Source organism: Triticum aestivum, chromosome 5D (assembly GCF_018294505.1).
Source record: "Triticum aestivum cultivar Chinese Spring chromosome 5D, IWGSC CS RefSeq v2.1, whole genome shotgun sequence".
In the NCBI taxonomy this organism is placed as follows: Eukaryota; Viridiplantae; Streptophyta; class Magnoliopsida; order Poales; family Poaceae; genus Triticum; species Triticum aestivum.
In genome coordinates, this window is record NC_057808.1 from 282,826,914 (window position 1) to 282,847,414 (window position 20,501).

Here is a 20,501-nt window from a genome sequence, read left to right on the forward strand (position 1 = left end):
GAGCCCCTCCGATATTGGATCTGTCCCTCTGTTTCCTTCTGTTTCTGCGCTCCCTTATTCTGCCCTTTCACCGTTTCTTATATTCATGGATATCTGTAACTCGGATTGGACTTAAATTTGGACACGATTTTTATCCGTATATTGGCTTTCTTGCGGCGCAAGAAGGGAACCAATCGCCTTACGGAGTGGCCACGAGGGCCCAGGGCGCGCCCCTCACCCTCGTGGGCCCCTCGGGCATCGTCTCGCGTTGATTCCACTTCCCAAAATTCACATATATTCGAAAAAAATATCCGTTAGTTTTTATCCCGTTTGGACTCCGTTTGATATGGATTTTCTGCGAAACAAAAAACATGCAACAAACAGGAACTGGCACTGGGCACTGGATCAATATGTTTGTCACAAAAATAGTATAAGAAGTTGCCAAAAGTATATGAAAGTTGTATAATATTGGAATGGAACAATCAAAAATTATAGATACGACGGAGACGTATCAGCATCCCCAAGCTTAATTCCTGCTGGTCCTTGAGTACGTAAATGATAAAAAGGATAATTTTTGATGTGGAATGCTACCTAGCATAATCTTGATCATGTAATCTAATCATGGCATGAATATTAAGACACGAGTGATTCAAAGCAATAGTCTATCATTTGACATTAAGACAATAATACTTCAAGCAGACTAATGAAGCAATCATGTCTTTTCAAAACAACATGGCCAAAGAAAGTTATCCCTACAAAATCATATGGTCTGGCTATGCTCCATCTTCACCACACAAAATATTCAAATCATGCACAACCCCGATGACAAGCCAAGCAATTGTTTCATACTTTTGACGTTCTCAAACCTTTTCAACTTTCACACAATACATGAGCCTGAGCCATGGACATAACACTATAGGTGGAATAGAATATGATGGTGGAGGTTGTGTGGAGAAGACAAAAAGGAGAAAGTGTCACATCGACGCGGCTAATCAACGGGCTATGAAGATGCCCATCAATTGATGTCAATGTGAGGAGTAGGGATTGCCATGCAACGGATGCACTAGAGCTATAAGTGTATGAAAGCTCAAACGGAAACTAAGTGGATGTGCATCCAACTTGCTTTCTCATGAAGACCTAGGGCGTTTGAGGAAGCCCATCATTGGAATATACAAGCCAAGTTCTATAATGAAAATTCCCACTAGTATATGAAAGTGATAACTCAAGAGACTCTCTATATGAAGAACATGGTGCTACTCTGAAGCACAAGTGTGGTAAAAGGATAGTAACATTGTCTCTTCTCTCTTTTCTCTCATTTTTTTTAATTTTCTCTCTCTTTTTTTAGGCTTCTTTGGCCTCTCTCTTTTTTTGGGGCTTCTTTGGCCACTTTTATTTTGATAACCTCACATGGGACAATGTTCTAATAATAATGATCATCACATTTTTATTTACTTACAAGTCAATATTACAACTCGATACTAGAATAAAGATATGACTCTATATGAATGCGTGTGGCGGTGTACCGGGATGTGCAATGATCTAGCGTAGCAATGACATCAAAAAACGGACAAGCCATGAAAACATCATGCTAGCTATCTTACGATCATGCAAAGCAATATGACAATAAATGCTCAAGTCATGTATATGATGATGATGGAAGTTGCATGGCAATATATCTCGGAATGGCTATGGAAATGCCATGATAGGTAGGTATGGTGGCTGTTTTGAGGAAGATATAAGGAGGATTATGTGTGATAGAGCGTATCGTATCACAGGGTTTGGATGCACCGGCGAAGTTTGCACCAACTCTCGAGGTGAGAAAGGGCAATGCACAGTACCGAAGAGGCTAGCAATGATGGAAGGGTGAGAGTGCGTATAATCCATGGACTCAACATTAGTTATAAAGAACTCACATACTTATTGCAAAAATCTGTTAGTCATCGAAACAAAGTAGTACGCGCATGCTCCTAGGGGGATAGATTGGTAGGAAAAGATCATCGCTCATCCCCGACCGCCACTCATAAGGAACACAATCAATAAATACCTCATGCTCCAACTTCGTTACATAACGGTTCACCATACGTGCATGCTACGGGAATCACAAACTTCAATGCAAGTATTTCTACAATCCACAACTACCCACTAGCATGACTCTAATATCACCATCTTTATATTGCAAAACTATTGCAAGGTATCAAACATATCATATTCAGTGATCTACAAGTTTTATGTAGGATTTTATGACTAACCATGTGAATGACCAATTCCTGTGATCTCTCTAAATAGATATAAGTGAAGCAAGAGAGTTTAATTATTTCTACAAAATATATTCCCACGCTCTATCAAACATAAGTGAAGCAAAAGAGCATTCTACAAATGGTGGTTTTCTATGTGTAGGGAAACAGGGAATCCAAACTTCAAATGATATAAGCGAAGCTCATGAAGCATTCTATAAAGCCATACTCAAAAGATATAAGTGAAGTGCAAAGAGCATTCTATAAATCAACCATGGACTATCTCATACCAGCAGGGTGCATCAAAGAAAAGTGAAAACTAAATGCAAAAGACGCTCCAAGATTTGCACATATCACATGTACGAAAAGAAACCGAAAACATACCGATTCTTGTTGAAGAAAGATGGGATGACTTTAGGGGCATCCCCAAGCTTAGACGCTTGAGTCTCCTTGAATATTTACTTGGGGTGCCTTGGGAATCCCCAAGCTTGTGCTCTTGCCTCTCCTCCTCCTCCTCATATCGAGACCTCCTCGATCTTTGATCACTTCATCCACACAAAACTCAACAGAAAGCTCGGTAAGATCCATTAGTAAGTATTGTTGCAAACCAATTAATATTTTGTTTTTGCATTGTAGCTACTGTAATGTAACTTTTCCATGGCTTAATCCACTGATAGAAATCGATAGTTTCATCAAAACAAGCAAAACAATGCATCAAAAACAGAATCTGTCTTAAACAGGACAGTCTGTAGTAATCTGAACATTCACCATACCTCTGGTACTCCCAAAATTCTGAAACAATTAGGAAAAATAAAAAATTTGTATAGAAAGACAGTGAAAAAAGTTTCAGAAGCGTTCGACGTTCCAGTAAAAAATGTAAAATCGCGCACTACAGCCAAAGTTTCTGTTTTGCACCGCACAAACCAACAAGCAATGTAAACATCCTAAAGGCAAATCTTGGCACATTATTTTTATAATACAATGGAATTGTACAAGGGGATAATTATTTTTGTTGAAAAGTTTCTGTAATCAAGATTCACAAAGTTTCCGTGAGCATGAACAAAGTTCAAGGATCTCCCCCACTTCAACAATGCTTGTCTCTCTCACATTCACTTTCCTTTTTGAAAAGGTTTTAGGTTCCCATCTTTATTTTTTATTTTTTAAAACTTTATAAAAGCACTCAACAGAAATAAATGACTGTCTAAAACTTCCGGTTGTCTCCCTGGCAGCGATTTCTTTAAAGCCATTAAGCTAGGCATATAGTGCTCAAGTAATGGATCCACCCGGATCCCAAGGTATATCAAAGCCAATTTTAATTAACAATGATTTGTGATTTAGTAGTGAGTACAAACTAACATATATCATGCAACAACAAAGTCTAACTCTCTTCCTATGCATCGGCATGTCATAAAAGAACAATTCATGCACACATAGTAAAGGCCAATGCATAGTATAAACAGTTTCTTGCAATTTTATCATAGTGGAAACATGGAGAGGCGGAGATGTAGTTCCTCTCTCATAATAATTGCAAGTAGGAGCAGCAAGCACATGCATATTATATCTATCAAAATCATCATGTGTAGTAGTAAAACGCAACCCATCAATATAATCCTTAATAAGGGCAAACTTCTCCGATATAGTGTAGTCGGGAAATTCAAAAAGATAATAGGACTATCATGCGTGGGTGCAATAGCAACAATTTCATGTTTAACACAAGTAACTATAGAAAGTTCATCTCCATAAGCATAATTCATATTGGCATCTTGGCCACGAGCATAGCAAGCATCATCAAAAAGGGATATTTCAAAAGAATCAACGGGATCATAACAATCATCATAGCATTCATCCTTCGGTAAATTCGAAGGGAAATTAAACAATGTATGGGATAAAGAGTTACTCTCATCAGATGGTGGGAATGGGTGATCAGTCCGCTCTTCCTCCTTTTGTTCTTGGCTCGCCTCCTCATCTTTTTCATCCAATGAGCTCACAATGTCATTAATTTCTTCTTCCATAGACTCCTGCAAAATATTAGACTCTTCTTGGACAGCGGAGAAGTCCTCAATATATGGTTTAACATAGGCATTAGAAGCATAATTATCATAACAATATTTAAGTATGGCAAAAAAATAGATTTGTAAAGAGTAGCATCATACGTTTCAATCAAAGAGGCAATTTCATAAGCACCCTTAAAAGCAACAAATTCTTCAATTTGCTGAACATCATAGTAATTATAAACACCCTTAGCATATGAAGATACGATTTCATTATCACTAAACTCACATTGGTTGGGAACGTGTTTCTTAGGGTTTTCAGAACAACAAGTAAAATCACATATTTCACATAAATTCCAAGCATAGCACTGCAAACGATGAATTTGATCCAGTAAAAGTTTCCCTTTTTCAGATATGCGATGTCGCACATAACAAGCATGCTCATCTAAAGATTTTGCCCTCAACTAAGCTAGTTGGGGTTTCAGACCGAGCACACAGGGATCGAAGATGATCCAAGTAAAAAGCTTCAGGAGTGTGATAGATTTTGAGTGGTTCTTCAACCATTGGTTCAGTAGGTACAACTAATTTTTTTTTGGTATTTTGCGTTTCCTACCCATAACTAAAGGTAGAAAACAAGAGCACAAAATAAAAACTACTTAGTGATAAAGCAAACAAGCACACACGAGAATATTCACCCCATGCTATAACTCCCCGGCAACGGTGCCAGAAAAAGGTCTTGATAACCCACAAGTATAGGGGATCAATTGTAGCCTCTTTAGATAAGTAAGAGTGTCGAACCCAGCGAGGAGCTAAAGGTAGAACAAATATTCCCTCAAGTTCTATCGACCACAGATACAACTCTACGCACGCTTAACGTTCGCTTTACCTAGAACAAGTACGAAACTAGAAGTACTTTGTAGGTGTTTTTGGATAGGTTTGCAAGATAATAAAGAGTGCGTAAATAAAAAGTAGGGGCTTTTTAGATAAAGACACAATAGAGTTAGTATAGCGAGTGTGGAAAAGTGGTGGTAGGAGTTGTGAAATTGTCCCTAAGCAATTGACTACTTTACTAGACCGATAGCAAGTTTTATGTGGGACAGGCCACTGCTAGCATGTCATCCCTGACTTGGAATTTTATGCACTTATGATTGGAACTATTAGCAAGAATCCGCAACTACTAACATTCATTAAGGTAAAACCTAACCAGAGCATTAAGATATATTGGTCCCCCTTCAATCCCGTATGCATCAATTTCTATGCTAGGTTGAAGCTTCTGTCACTCTTGCCCTCCAATACATAGTCCTATCAACATACAACTAACCCTATGGTGTCATCCACACGCGCGCTCATATGATGGGCACCAAAGTACAACAACATAACCACAAGCAAATTAAATCAATCATAGCAATTCACCAATTACCGATAGGACAACGAAAATCTACTCAGACATCATAGGATGGCAACACATCATTGGACAATAATATGAAGCATAAAGCACCATGTTCAAGTAGAGGGTACAGCGGGTTTCGGGAGAGTGGACCGCTGTAGATAGATGGGGGAAGGTGATGAAGATGTTGGTGAAGATAACTGAGGTGTTGGTGTAGATTGCGGTGACGATGATGGCCCCGGCGGCATTCTGGCGCCACCGGAAGCGAGGGGGAGAGAGCCCCCCTCCTTCTCCTTCTCCTTGGCCTTCTCCCTAGGTGGTAGAAGGGTTCTCCCTCTGGTCATTGGTCTCCATGGCATGGGAGGGGCGAGAGCCCCTCCGAGATTGGATATGTCCCTCTGTTTCCTTCTGTTTCTGCGCTCCCTGATTCTGCCCTTTCACCGTTTCTTATATTCACGGAGATCCGTAACTCCGATTGGGCTGAAATTTGGACACGATTTTTATCCGGATATTGGCTTTCTTGCGGCGAAAGAAGGGCACCAATCGCCTTACGGAGTGGCCACGAGGGCCCAGGGCGCACCCCTCACCCTCGTGGGCCCCTCGGGCATCGTCTCGTGTTGATTCCACTTCCCAAAATTCACAAATATTCCAAAAAGATCTCCGTCAGTTTTTATCCCGTTTGGACTCCGTTTGATATGGATTCTCTGTGAAACAAAAAATAGGCAACAAACAGGAACTGGCACTGGGCACTGGATCAATATGTTAGTCCCAAAAATAGTATAAAAAGTTGCCAAAAGTATATGAAAGTTGTATAATATTGGCATGGAACAATCAAAAATTATAGATACGATGGAGACGTATCAGTGATCCGGCCTACGAAGGCTACGAACGGGATTATGGATCTCCTGCAAGATGATTAGTCTCGACTTAACATATTTGTTAAGCTGACCCTTGGGGGCTATAGATGCAATGTTGATCTTTGCCATGTTAAAGTCTCGACTTAACATATTTGTTAAGCCGACCCTTGGGGGCTACGAATGCAATGTTGATTCTTGCTGAGCTAAAGTCCCGGCTTAACATATTTATTAAGCCGGCCCTTGGGGTCTACACATGCAAAGTTGAAGTGCTGGTATTATAAAGTCCCAGTTCATATTGAAAGTATAAACCGGCCCTAGGGGGCTACTGGAGTTAATCTATGCGGCTATTGAAAGTTTACAGCACATTCTATTCTATCATGTCCAATAAACTTGGCGGCTAAGGGAAGTATATTCATATAAGGAGTTGCAGCATTTACCTCATAACGCTCCTTCATCAGGTTTATTAAGCCGGCTTCAAAATCACAGCTGGTGTATAGGCGGTTCAGGAGGCCAGAATGGAGGTCATGAGCACTAAACTAAGTGTAGTTCCCTGAGTCCGTTTTCCACTTGCCTTTATCAACAGCGGAAGTTTCTTCCTTAGCGCTGTGTTGGGACAAGACAGTGGGGTTACCCGATGCTGTGTAACCAACTCTAGTGACCATAACATCGTCAGTCTTATCGTCAGCGACTTTAGCTGGGCTTGGCGGCTTATCAGTCACCGGGTCAATGCCCATATGATCTATGGAGACTTCATGATCTTGTGGTGGTGGATCATCAAGAGTGGCCTCAGCGATTGGGTTAGAAGGTTCTGACTGTTTTTTTGGTTCAGACGGATTGCAGACGTCGACCGGCTTATTTAGCTTCGCTTTCTTGCCGGGTCTAGCCTGGCCCCTGAAAATAAGAAGCATATAAAAGGTTAATATAATGATGAGGCATAAAGTTTCAATGATTGAATATACCCTTACCCAGGTACAGTTTTGAAAGCTGGGATTTGTGTTCCTGTTGACTCAACAGAAGAGGAATGAGATGTCCCCTGATAGTTTGAATCAGACGGGTTAAGGGGTTGTCGGAAATGACCCGCCTTGGGATAAAGTATATCAGAAATATGAAAGACCTCTGGGTGGCGTTTGCGAACCGGCGTATTCGGTAAGCCGGAGGAGGTGATTTGTCCACCACTATGCCGGGTGACTCGGCGAGCTTCGTGTTGTTGTTTCTTCAAAAGAAAGTTGGGATCCAAGTGAGCTAGAGGGTGAGAAAAACTTACTTTCCGGCTTACTTGTCGGGTTTTCTATGTTGGCAGAGGTTCTGAGCCGGAAGGAAGAATAATTACCTCTGCGTCATCTGCACGGCTGGCCTCGTCCTGATAACAAACATTGTTAATGAGATGTATAAAAAAGGAGCCAGGACAGTCAAGTTCTACCTCTGACTCATTATCATTGTCATCATCAATGTTTAACTCGACGGAATCGGTGGTCTTCTTGGTAGGCTTCTTGGAGGCTTTGGTTTTGGTACGAGCCGGTCTGGCCGGCTTATCCTGCGTTTTCCTCATCCAAAATGGAGAATCAGTCTGTTAAGATTGAAAAGATTATAAGTAGGCATAATTATTAAAAATATGGAGTAAGCCGAAGGTGTGCAACTCTTACAGCTGGCGGCTTGTTGAAGGCAGAAAGGACTAAGTCCAGTTTTGCTGCATTCCTTTATAGATTCATTCAACAATTTTTTGGTGGCTTCAGTAATTTCCGCATCAGACAGTTGAATGTCACAGTGGCCCTGAGGATCTTTTACATCACTAGTGTATCCTCACATTAAGCCGGGGTGACGGCTTAATGGCAAGACACTCCAAGACAGCCAGCACCGGAAAAAGTCTACGCCGGTTAAGCCGTTGGCCATAAAGGCTCTGAGCTTTGAAAAGGCTGGTGCATATTTGGCCCGTTCCTTTGCATTAAGTCGTTGGGGGAGTGGATGTGTGCTGCTAAGTCGGTGGTCACGGTAACCCGGCAGAGGATTCTCACAGGCTGGAGATGTATCTTGACAATAGAACCAAGTTTGGTTCCAGTCTTTGGGGTGACTATGCGGCTTGGCATGGGGAAAGATGACTTCTTTCCTCTTTTGAATTGAGACTCCACCGAGCTCTTGGCACGACCCGTCATTGAACTCTGTTTGACGGTTTAAATAGTAGAACTCTCTGAATAAGTCAACTGTGGGCTCCTCTTGAACATAAGCTTCACAAAATACTTGGAAATTGTAGATGTTGGACACGGAGTTGGGTCATGTCTTGAGGGTGAAGTTGGAAGAAATGAAGCACATCACGGAAAAACTTTGAGCCGGGTGGGCTGAACCCCCGACTCAAGTGGTCAGCAAAAACAATTACTTGTCCATCTTTCGGTTGAGGAGGAATGTCTTCACAAGGGGCCCTCCAGTGGATGACATCTTTCTTGGCTAAGGCGCCAGTGGCGACAAAGTTGTTCAGTTCTTCTACAGTAACCCAGGATTGGACCCAGTTGCAAGAAGTATATGTCTTAGCCATTTTCTCAATGATCTGAAAGAAAGATTACGTTGGTTCAAGATTACATAGTTAAGTCGGCTTATGATTAAAAGGCAGACAATAATGAGGCATGCATAGGTGTTAAACCGGAGATTGGCATTGAAAGGTGTAAGGATGAGCTACTGGCGGCTTAAGAGGGGACTAATGGTACTTGGCGGGTTACTGTTTCTAAGTTAAGCCGCCCACACAGATATTGAAGTACAGATCTGAGAAAGGACAAAAATTGCTAAGTGTGGGAAAAACAGGTTTCACAGATTGATGCTATGATTTTGGATCTACGGCACTTCAGTTAATGGAAAAAATATTTAGACCTAAATTATAATACGTGAGCAGTTCATGGGTTCAGATCGGATTTCTTATGCAGAGGAGATATTCTAATAGTAAAAAGGAGTGCCACGACTACTACCGCATAGGAGGAGTACCAAGTTCGAATAAAAAATCACAAGCTGTAGTGGAAAGCGAAGACGAACTCCAACGAACTCGCGGAAACCCTAATGGGATGTATGGGGAGAGGAAGAAGGAGAACTCACCAGGGCTATTGGACAGCGGAGGCGCGTGGACGAAATCTGGTCAAATCAGGTTGATGCAACGGCCGTTGTTGAGGCAGAGGCGAAAGTTGACGGCGGTGACAGATCTCGAGTGCTGAGGCGCCGCGAGGTGGAAGGCAGAGATGAAGACGCAAGGGGGGAAAGTGAAAGGGACCCGTGTCCCTATTTATAAGAAGAAAGGATAAGTGACATGCACGGGAATCGAGGAGGCCAAAAAATGGATATGTGATGGCGCAGACGCCTCGATTTTCGGAAGATTCATTAAAAGAAAGGATATATATTAAGATCTGGGCTTTGTGTAATATTAATAATAGGTGACGTCACAGCGGGTAACCATGATCCAAGGAGATGACGTCACGGCGAGTTACAAGGCTTCACAAAGATAATGAAGAAGGATTTTTTCTAAGTGTTAAAGATTGATATGAACAAGTTCAAATCAACTTGGCGCCTAATGTTGGGGATGTAGCTATTGAGTGTAACCCGCCCAGGAGGGGCTGGGTTATGCTCATGGAGGTTTATCAAAAGAAAGCCCATGAAGATGCTGAAGATGGCGGTTCATTATGTAGACTCATTGAGGGCCCGAAGCCCAAAGGCGACTTAAGTCCCAACAAGTGTAAACCACCATGTATGTATGACTTGTATTATAAGGCATGTACAGTTAGTCACCGAGTCGGACACGTTGTTTATGAGCCGGCCGGGACTCTGTGAGCCACCGGGCGTCAACCTGTGTATATAAAGGGACGACCCGGCGGCGGGTTAGGGCAAGAAACAAGGGATCGAAAGCTAGGTCAAGAGTATTCGCTCCCTGGTAATTGAAACATAAGCAATACCACCTCAAACTGGATTAGAACTTTACCTTCACCGCAAGGGGCCGAACCAGTATAAACTCCATGTGTCATTTATCCCGTTTAACCCCTTTAAGCTAACCTAGTTGCAATGGCTCCATGACTAAGTCCTCACACTAGGACATCTGCCGTGACAATTCCACGACATCACAAGAAATTGATAATGCCTCTGCTACTGATGATATTCATGATGGTGCTACTACTTAATTGACGAATCTGTGCCACTTGGTGAATTACTTTATGCTCATATTGCTAAAGCTAAAGAATCTAAAAATTATGATTCACCTACTACACCTAGTACTAGAACTAAGATGCTAGATGTTCCTAAAGGTTACACTATTGATGATGACATTGCTAAAGAACTGCTTGCTTGTGAAAATAGGGAGACTCTTAAAGCTTAAACATTTAAGCTAAAAGAAAAGGCTATGAACCAAATGATGAAATATGATCCTAAGTTTGGAACCTCTCCTATTTTTGTTACTGATACGGATTATCCTTTTCATGGTTATCAATCTAAAATTGTTGTTGCACATCTTACTAAGCTAAATGAAATTGCCACCTTATTTTCTCAAGAGAAAAAGATTCGTTATAATTATATTCTTAAATTCTGTCCTTCCTCATTAAAGGGCGATGCTAAAATCTGGTTTAATGATCTTGTTCCTCGTTGTGTGGATAGTCCCTAGGATGTGATTTACTACTTCACTGAAAAATATTTTCCTGCTCATAAGAAACAAGGTGCCTTACAGGAAATATATAACTTTGTGCAACTTGGGGAAGAGCATCTCCATCAAGCTTGGGGGAGGCTTCTCCAATTATTAAATGCTTTGCCTAATCATCCTCTTAAGAAAAATGAATTAATTGATATCTCTTATGATGGACTAACCGATGCTTCTAGGGACTACCTAGATAGTTGTGTTGTCTGTGTTTTCAGGGAAAGAACAATTGAACAAGCTCGGGAACTATTGAAAAACTTATTGAGAAATGTTGATGATTGGACACTTCCCGAACCACCTTCGAAGCCAACTTCGAAGAAAAGAGGTATTTTGTTCCTCAATCCAGAAGATATGCAAGAAGCAAAGAAATCTATGAAAGAGAATGGTATTAAATCTGAAGATGTTAAAAATCTACCACCTATTGAAGAAATACATGGACTCGACATCATGACACGGGTAGTAGAGGTAAACTTTTTTTATAGGTTTGATGAGGGTGATATTCCTTATAATAAATCTCTGAGTCGGTGCTTAGGTGAATTTGATAATTTTATAATTAAGCAAGAAAACTTTAATAGACAAATAACTGACGGTGCTATTATGATTGAACGTTTAAGTGATCTGATGGTTAGAATTGTCAATGATGTTAAAGGTTTACGAAAGCATTTTTCTATGGTTCACACTCAGCTAGAACAAGTTTCTAAATCACAAAATGATTTGCTTAAAGACATGAATAATAAACTTAATTATCATGTTGTTAGATTAATGACTAGAGGTGGTAAAATGACCTAGGACCTTTGTATCCTGAGGGTCATCCTAAAAAATTGAACAAGATTCTCAAAGAATTAATGATAGTGCACCTAGTTCACCTAAGAAGAACAAGAAAAAGAATAAGGATAAAACTTTGCATGCTTCTAGTGAACCTGTTATAGAAAAACCTATTGAGGATCCTAATAATATTTCTATTTCTGATGGTGAGACAAAATCTGGTGATGAGCATGTACCTACTGATAATGATAATAATGATGGTAGTAATGATCATATTAGTGCTCAACCTAATGATAATAAGGAATTTGATAATGAAATAGAAACAGAACCTGAAGTTGAACTTGATGACCCACCTCCTAAGAATAAAATATATAATAAACGAGAATTTGTTACTAGGAAGCATGGTAGAGAAAGAGAACCATGGGTTCAAAAACCTATGCCCTTTCCTAGTAAAGATAAAAAATCTAAAGATGGAAATGCTTTCAATCACTTTGCTAAATTGCTTAGACCAATATTCTTGCAAGTACCTTTGACTGATGCTATGAAAATGCCTCCTTATGCTAAATATATGAAAGATATTGTCACTAATAAAAGAAGAATACCTGAGGCTGAAATTTCTAATATGCTTGCAAATTATTCTTTCAAAGGAAAAATATGTGAAAAAACTAGGAGATCTGGGGAACCTACTATACCATTCTCTATCAAGAACAATTATGTTAAATCTACTTTATGTCATTTAGGGGCTAGTGTTAGTGTTATGCCCTTCTCTCTTTATGAAAGACTTGACTAGAGTAAGTTGATTACCACTAAAACTTCTTTGCAAATGGCTGACAAATCCACTACTATACCTGTTGGTGTTTGTGAGGATGTTTCGGTTGTGGTACCTTATTTTACTATTTTAACGGACTTTGTTATTCTTGATATGCACGAGGATGACACCATGTCAGTTAACCTTGGAAGACCTTTTCTGAATATTATAGGGGTTGTTATCAATTGTAATAAAAGCAAGGTCACTTTTCATGTTAATGGTAATGAGCATACAATTTATTTCTTGAGGAAGCCAAATAAAGTAAACAGTCTCAATTCTATTGAAAATTGTTGCGACTATCACTATTGGAAGCTCTGAATTTCCTGTTTAGGTTCGTGAAAAGAAATATCCAGCTCTTATAATTGGAACCATGCATATCCTAGTTGAGGTAACTTAGTACTACACAAAAATTCTTCGGTTCTATGTCACTCGAAAATAGTTCGCTAATACTACTTGATCAACCTTGTTAATGGATTCTTTACGAGGAGCATGTGATCGATGAATTCCACAAGAACAACTCTCTGTAACCTTATTTATCCTGTGTTAAATTTAGTTTTGAATACTGTTTAATGCATTGGAATACCGTGTTTATCATGTTTTCTAAATTATCTGTGCAATAAAAAATTTCCCGGAAATAAAAGTTCTCAGAATGTCCTGAAAATTTAATACGATATTTTTTGAATATTTAAGGATTTTTTGTATAAAAATTACCATAAGGGGGTCAATCCTGGGCCCACAAGCGCAGGGGGCGCGCCTCCCTAGGAGCGCGCAATATGAGCTTGTGGGTCCCACGAGACCCCACTCAGATAGTGCCCATGCCCACTGCCTTCTTCCATGTCCAGAAAAATGTATCCTTGCTCTCTTTCCCGTGTTCTTATTCATTTTTGTGAGACTTTCGATCTCTTTGCTCAGAGCTTCGTTTCCGAAACTGTTTAGGGGAATTACTCCTTGGTATGTGACTCCTCCGTTGGTCCAACCAGTTTATGTTTTTGTGGTTTATATTTTGGTTATTTTGCTACCGTTTGTGTGACGCCCCCGACTCAATCATGCACTAATCATACACGCAAATGCACACGATCAAGATTAGAGACTCACGAGAAGATATCACAACACAATTCTAGACACAAATTCGAACATAAAGCTTTATATTACAAGCCAGGGCCACGAAGGCTCGAATAAACAAGCCAGCGGAAGCAACAACATCTGAGTGCAGACATAAGACAACAAGTTTGCCTTAAGAAGGTTGAGCAAAACAATGATATCTAGATCGAAAAGGCGCATGCCTCCTGCCTGGGAGCCTCCTATCTACTCCTGGTCGTTGGTTGATGCGGCTTGAACTACGTCTGTATTTCCCCAAAGAGGAAGGGATGATGCAGCACAGCTACGGTAGGTATTTCCCTCAGTGATGAGACCAAGATTATCGAACCAGTAGGAGAACCACGCAACACCACGTAAACGGCTCCTGCACACAAAGAACATATACTTGCAACCCGACGTAAGAGAGGGGTTGTCAATCCCTCACGGGTAAAAAGATAGGTAAAATTGTAGTTGATTGGATAAATAGATCTCACGGGAACACGAAATAAAATAAATAAATAAAAATTGCAGCAATATATTTTTGTATTTTTGGATTAATAGATCTGAAAATAAAAGCAAATAAAAATAGATCGCAAAGGCAAATATAATAAAGAAGAGATGCGGGTGCCGTAGATTTCACCAGTGGCTTCTCTCGAGAAAAATAACATACGGTGGGTAAACAAATTACTGTTGGGCAATTGATAGAACTTCAAATAATCATGACGATATCCAGGCAATGATCATTATATAGGCATCACGTCCAGGATTAGTAGACCGACTCCTTCCTGCATCTACTACTCTTACTCCACACATCGACCGCTATCCAGCATGCATCTAGTGTATTAAGTTCATGGAGAAACAGAGTAATGCAATAAGAACGATGACATGATGTAGACAAGATCTATTTATGTAGAAATAGACCCCATCTTGTTATCCTTAATAGCAACGATACATACGTGTCGGTTCCCCTTCTGTCACTGGGATCAAGCACCGTAAGATCGAACCCATCACAACGCACCTCTTCCCATGGCAAGAAAAATCGATCTAGTTGGCCTAACTAAACCAAAGATTCGAAGAAGAAATAGGAGGCTATAAGTAATCATGCATATAAGAGATCAAAAGACTCAAATAACTTTCATGGATAAAAACATAGATCTGATCATAAACTCAAAGTTCATCGGATCCCAACAAACACACCGCAAAAAGAGTTACATCAAATAGATCTCCAAGAGACCATTGTATTGAGAATAAAAAGAGAGAGAGAGGAAGCCATCTAGCTACTAACTACGGACCCGTAGGTCTACAATGAATTACTCACACATCATCGGAGAGGCACCAATGAGGATGATGAACCCCTTTGTGATGGTGTCTAGATTGGATCTGGTGGTTCTAGAACTTCCGGCGGCTGGAATTGATTTTCGGCGAAGAGGCGGTGCGGGAGGCCATCGAGGTGGGCACAACCCACTTGGGCGCGCCTGGGCCCCCCAGGCGCGCCCTGGTTGGTTGTGCCCCCATCGAGGCACCCCCAGGTGCTTCTATGGCCCATCTGGTGTCTTCTGGTCCAGAAAAAATCCACAAAAAGTTTTACTGTTGTCGGGGAAACGACACCTATGGGATCACAAAGTATCCCTTCTACGGTTGACAGGGCACGGGGCTGTGGGAAGAGCGGGATTAGAAGATCAACACGAGGGAGTTTATCCAGGTTCGGGCCGCAAGCGATGTGTAATACCCTACTCCTGCTGGTGTATGTTTATCTGGTGTTCTTGGACTTGCTACAGAGCGTGCGGGGTCTAAAAAGTTTGAATCCTCTCTCAATACGCCGCGGGCCTCCTTTTATAGTCAAAGGGGGTGCCACAATGGCACACAGGAGGTGGAAAGTTGTATAGTAGTCAATTTTATCCCTGGCACCATGGGACAAAACGCATTTAATGCACTGCCGACGTGACCTTCTTGCTTTATCGGGGATGGCAAGGAAGCTCATCCCACCTGTCGCCGCCTCTCCTTGCTTCGACACGCGTCCAGGCTGACGAGGCATGTAGTGCCACGCTGGCTGGTTGGTTGCTGAGTTGGTGAGGTGGTAGAGTATTCACGAAGATCTGCATGCCACCACGCAGGTGCTTGCTGAGTTGACCTGGAAGCTACATGCTGCCACGCAGGTGCCTGCCTAGTTGGCGGGCTGGCAGCTGTGTGGGAACGGCGATGGACCCTTGGCGTGGGCCTGGATGCGGCCTCATAGATGTCCTCGGCAAGGCCTTGCCGGGGCCCCGGCAAGGGTCTAGCCGGGGTTTCGCAGTCGTCCCCGGCAAGGGTCTTGCCGGGGGTCTTGTGGGCGTCTCCGGCAAGGATCTTGCCAGAGGTCTTCGTCTTATGGTTCTCATCTAGTCTTGTATGCTCTTGGCCTTCACAAAGATCTGCATGCCACCATGGAGGCGCCTCCCGAGCCTTGGTTCCAATGTGTCGATGGTGTCGGAACTCTTAGGCTGAAGGGTGGCGACCTTGCTGCTGTTGGGCAAGCTGCCCCGGCAAGGCTCTTGCTGGGGCCATGAAGACCGCCCCGGCAAGGATCTTATCGTTGTATGGAGGAAACATCGACTGTGCCAGCAAGACGATTTTGCTTACCACCCCGGAAGGGAAAAGGATCAAGTATGTATCCCGACATATGCCGAAGAGGACTCAAGTAAATTCCTTATCAGGAATTGTACAAGAGGAAGTACCAGTGGTGAAGGATTATCCGGATGTATTTCCAGAAGAGTTGCCAGGCATGCCACCAGATATAGACATTGAGTTCTTGATTGAACTTTTGCCAGGCACAGGGCCAATATCTAAGAGACCGTACAGGATGCCCGCAAAGGATTTGGAGGAAATTAAGAAGCAGATCAAGGAGTTACTGGATAAAGGCTATATTCGCCCAAGTTCGTCACCTTGGGGATCACCAGTACTTCTAGTTGAGAAGAAAGATGGATCGCTGAGGATGGTTGTTGATTGCCGTGGATTGAATGAAGTGACCATCAAAAACAAGTACCCACTGCCGATGATCAATGATTTGTTTCACCGCCTACAAGGAGCTAAAGTATTTTCCAAGGTCGATCTACGATCAGGGTACCATCAGTTAAAGATTCGAGAGCAGGATATACCCAAGACGTCATTTACCACCAGATATGGATTATATGAGTATACCGTTATGTCATTTGGACTAACTAACGCACCTGCCTATTTCATGAACCTGATGAACAAAGTGTTTATGGAATTTTTGGATAAGTTCGTCGTGGTGTTCATTGATGATATTTTAATCTTTTCCAAGGATGAGGAAGAGCATGAGGAGCATTTGCGATTGGTACTTGAGAAGCTCAGAGAACACCAGTTATATGCCAAGTTCAGCAAGTGTGAATTTTGGCTGAAGGAAGTTGGATTCCTTGGACATGTTATTTCTGGAGAAGGAATAGCAGTAGACCCTGCCAAGGTTGACACAGTGACAAGTTGGGAATCACCCACGACAGTTGGAGAAATCCGGAGTTTTCTTGGACTTGCAGGATACTACCGGAGATTCATCGAGAATTTCTCGAAGATTGCTAAGCCCATGACTGAGCTATTAAAGAAGGACACCAAATTCAATTGGACTGAGGAATGTGAAGCTAGTTTCCAGGAGTTGAAGAAACGATTGGTTACCTCACCAGTGTTGATTCTGCTAGATCAACACAAGGATTATGAAGTTTATTGCGACGCTTCTCGTCGAGGACTTGGAGCAGTGCTTATGCAGGAAGGAAGAGTTGTGTCATATGCTTCACGACAACTTAAACCCCATGAGAAGAATTATGCTACGCATGATTTGGAATTAGCAGCCGTGGTGCATGCGTTGAAGACACGGAGACATTTTCTCATCGGAAACCATTGTGAGGTGTATACGGATCACAAGAGTTTGAAGTATATTTTCACGCAGAAGGAGTTAAATCTCAGACAGAGGAGATGGCTGGAGCTCATTAAAGACTATGATATGAGATTGCATTATCACCCAGGAAAGGCTAACGTAGTAGCAGACGCGTTGAGCCGCAAGAGTCATGTCAACACCCTCATGACAGGAGAGATACCTCAGGAGTTAGCCGAGGACCTTCGCGAGTTATGTTTGGAGATAGTCCCAAGAGGCTATTTAGCGACATTGGAGATTCAGTCTACCTTGATGGAAAGGATCAGAGAAGCTCAGAGGACAGACAAGGAGATTGAAGAGATAAAGGAGAAGATGAGCAAAGGAAAAGCCAAGGGATTTCGTGAGAATGAGCACGATACCTTGTGGTTTGAGGACCGCGTATATGTACCAAATGATCCGGAGATCAGGAAGTTGATTTTGCAAGAAGCCCATGATTCACCGTACTCGATTCACCCAGGAAATACGAAGATGTATTTGGATTTGAAGAATATTTTTTGGTGGACCGGAATGAAGAAGGATATTGCGGAATACGTAGCAGTTTGTGATGTATGTCAGAGAGTGAAGGCAGAGCATCAGAAGCCAGCAGGATTGCTACAACCATTGCCGATACCCGAATGGAAGTGGGATAAAATAGGCATGGATTTTATCACCGGATTACCCAGGACTCGTTCAGGCTATGACTCGATATGGGTTGTAGTCGACCGTTTGACGAAAGTGGCTCATTTCATTCCAGTGAAGACCACTTACACCAGTGCTAAGTTGGCAAAGATATACATGACCAGGATCGTATGTTTGCATGGAGTTCCGAGGACCATTGTATCAGACAGAGGAACCCAATTTACCTCGAAGTTTTGGAAGCAGTTACATGAGACATTGGGAACCAGGCTGGAATTTAGTACCGCTTTCCACCCACAGACAGATGGACAGACCGAGAGAGTCAACCAGATTTTGGAGGACATGTTGAGAGCATGTGCACTAGATTATGGATCCAGTTGGGACGACAATTTGCCATATGCGGAGTTTTCTTATAACAACAGTTATCAAATCAGTTTGAAGATGGCCCCTTTCGAAGCTTTGTACGGAAGGAGGTGTAGAACACCGTTGTTATGGGACGAAGTTGGAGACCGTGAGTTGTTTGGACCAGATTTGATTAAGGTGTCTGAACAGAAAGTAAGGTTGATTCGCGATAGGCTCAAGGTAGCCCAGTCCAGACAGAAGAGTTATGCTGATTCTAAACGAAAGGAAACAATTCACGAAGTCGGAGACAGAGTGCATCTTCGAGTATCACCACTTCGAGGAGTGAAGCGCTTTGGAGTTAAGGGAAAGTTAGCGCCCCGTTTTATCGGACCATACCGAGTTGTGGAACGTATGGGAGAAGTTGCTTACAAGCTGGAATTGCCCGAAGGATTGTCGGGAGTTCATGATGTATTTCACGTTTCCCAGCTGAAGAAGTGCCACGCAGAGATGGCTGAGATACCACTGAGAGATACTGTGCCACTGGAAGCGATTCAGCTGGAAAGTGATTTGACTTATGAGGAGAAGCCAGTTAAGATTCTTGAGTATGCCAGCCGAGTTACCCGCAGCAAGGTTATCAAGTTTTGCAAAGTCCAGTGGAGTCACCACACGGAGGATGAAGCCACCTGGGAGCGAGAGGAAGATCTACGGAAGGACCACTCCCACCTGTTTTCTAGCCAACCCGAATCTCGAGGGCGAGATTCATCTTAAGGGGGGTAGGTTTGTAACATCCCAAATTTTCAATTTGGTATGTTATACATAGATCATCATTGCATATCATGTTTTATTGCATTTTGAAAAATCCTCGATAAATCCTAAGCAACTCAAGGACCCTCGGAGAGAGTTGGGGATTTTCTCGAATTTTCAAATTTGATTTTCATCAAATATTAAGACGAGGATTTTGGTTTTAATTATTTTCTCTCCGGAAAAATATTTCATCTTATAAATAAATGAGAGGAGAAAATATGACTTCTCCAAAACAATTGAAATACTGGAGGTAAAATGTTAAAATCATTTATTGGAATTTATTTGGATTTTATTTGCAATTTTTATTGCATTAAAAATATTGCATGTTTTCAAAATATTTATTTTGTGTTAAAAAAATGTTCACCCTATTCTAGATTTTCTAACTAGACGGGGAAAATTTATTTTATATTTTTCTGACTTTTATTTATTTTTCTACGTATTATTTTCTGCGGAACTTAAAAAAAAAGACGCGCGCGCCCGCTGTGCCGAGCCCAAGCCGCCGGCCCACCCCGCGCCCCTCTCCTCTCCCCGCACGGCCGCCGCGCCGCCATGTCCGCCATGGACACGAGAGCCGCCCCGCTCGCCCGCCCCCTTCCCCAAGCCACCGGAGCACCCCCCCCTCTTTATATACCCCTCAACCCCCCCTCTCATCTCGCCGCCGCCGCTCGCCTTGCCCGCCGCCGCCGCCCGCCTTGCCGCCGCCGCCGCCCGCACTCGGGAGCCGCCGCCGCCGTCGCTTGCCGCCGCCGGAGCCGCCCCCTCGCACACCCCCGAGCACCACGCCCCTCACCGCCCCTCGCCCCGAGCGCCGGAGCCCCGCCGGAACCCCGCCCCGACGAGGTACTGCCTGCCCCGTTCATCGCCGGTTTTATTTAAAAAAACCCTTCGTTTTTAAAAAAGAAAAAACCTAGATCGGTTTTATTATTTTGCGAGCGTTCACCGAACCGTTCGTTTCAACGAACGCGTTCGTCAGTTTTTCTCTGTTAACGAACGTCTGTTCTTTAAACCGTTCGTCCGTTTTTCTTTTCGTCGGATTTTTCTGCGATTATCTCAGATTCGATTTCTGATC